This window comes from Mustela nivalis (assembly GCF_964662115.1).
Source record: "Mustela nivalis genome assembly, contig: HAP1_SCAFFOLD_1818, whole genome shotgun sequence".
In the NCBI taxonomy this organism is placed as follows: Eukaryota; Metazoa; Chordata; class Mammalia; order Carnivora; family Mustelidae; genus Mustela; species Mustela nivalis.
Window position 1 is genome coordinate 42,625 of NW_028134846.1, and position 1,776 is coordinate 44,400.

A 1,776-nucleotide genomic window follows, 5' to 3' on the forward strand; every position below is an offset into this window, starting at 1 on the left:
TCTTTCTTGTTTTTTTTTTTAAATATTTTATTTATTTGACAGACAGAGAGACAGGAAGAGGAACTATAAGCAGGGCAGAGGGAAAAGGAGAAGCAGGTTTCCCACTGTGCAGAGAGCCTGATGTGGGGCTTCATCCCAGGACCCTGGGATCATGACCTGAAAAGAAGGGACACTTCTTGGAGGAAGCCACCCAGACACCTCTTTTCTTTGTTTTTAATATATGGCAACTGATGCTTCCCAGCCACGAGGAGCATATTACCCATTGATTAAATCTTTGATAACAACCTATTTAAAAAGGTGTGTAAATATATACTTACTCAGATTTATACACTTTGTGTTTTCTTCATAGTTTGGGGCTGGACCCCCTGGTCACAACACTGCTTCCAGTCTTTGTCTTCCCATCTTTTGATACCAGGTATTTGGTCAGCAAAGCAAATTAGTATCAAAATTGATAAGCCCTTGGCACCATATCTCTGGAGCAGGGCTTGCTCTTAGCCAAGGCCCAGAGCAGTTGACCTCCCCTCACTAGTGCTATAGCCCCAAGGACTAGGTCCCTGCCACCAGAACTCAGTCTTACATGTTATGCTAAGCAGACAAAACCAAACCAGGAAAGCTCCGACAGCTTTCACTGGCATGCCTCATCTCCAACTCTCTCGACGTCTAGGCAGTACCAGATGACAGGGAGGGGTCTTGGTCCAACATATGGGAGGGAAGGAAGTAGCCACGAGCAAGTACCTGCCTCTCTGTTCCTTTCTTTCATGAGCAGGTTGTAAGGAGGAGGAAGAGGAAGGGGAAGAGAGGTGAACTTCAAGGGGTGAAGGCCTCAGGTAGGCAGCTGGCTCCTGCCAGTAGGAAAGGGACAAAGGAGAAGGCAGTGAGTCTTGCAGGGAGGGTGGGGGGTAAGGGTTACAGCTTATGACGGAATCTGGACAGGAGTAATAGGGATACTAGTCATTTGAGTCCACCATTGGCAAGCTGGGCTGGGTGTCAGGGCAGATAGGCCTCCCTGGGCAACGGCACATGAGAGAAGGTGGAATTCTTCTCTGAGGAGCAGGTGAAGCTTTGGGTGTTGGGAAAGCATAGACAGTATTGTTCCAGGGCCAAGGACAGGTCCGGGTACTCCTGGTTGGAGGTCAAGGCCACAGTATGATCCAGGTCTTCTACCAGCAGCTTGAAGGTACCACATGCCAGCCACCCCTCATTATTGTGTATAACTCTCTGGTGCACTTATTGGCTTATCCATCAAATGACTCCTTCAGCAGCTTGAAAACCACCTCCACAGGCACTCCAGGATATGGGAGGCTTCCAGAGTGAAAATTTTGCACAGGATCACCCCCAAAAGACCAGAAGTCACTCTGGTGGATGTAGATCTGGTCAAACATGGCCTTAGGGACCATCCACTTCACAGGCAGTCCACTGTTGGTTCTCATTTTATAGTAACTGATGTGGTGATATCTCTGGCAAGGCTGAAGTCTGAGATCTTCATCATGTTGTCCTTTGTCACCAGCACTTCCCTGGTGGCCAGGTCTTGGTGTATGCACTTCTTGGAGGCAAGGTACTCCATGCCTCAGGCTACCTGGTAGGCAAAGTATACCGGGTGCTTGGAGGAGAGTTGCTCTGCTGCATTGTGGCTGATATTGTAACAGTACTCCAGGTCAGGAGGCCTCTGGGCCTGCAGGTACTCCTGTATGTTGTCTTTGGAGGCATATTCCATGATAGTGTACGAAGGACCATCCTGTGTGCAGGACCCAGCAGGTTGATGGTGTCCTTGTGCTG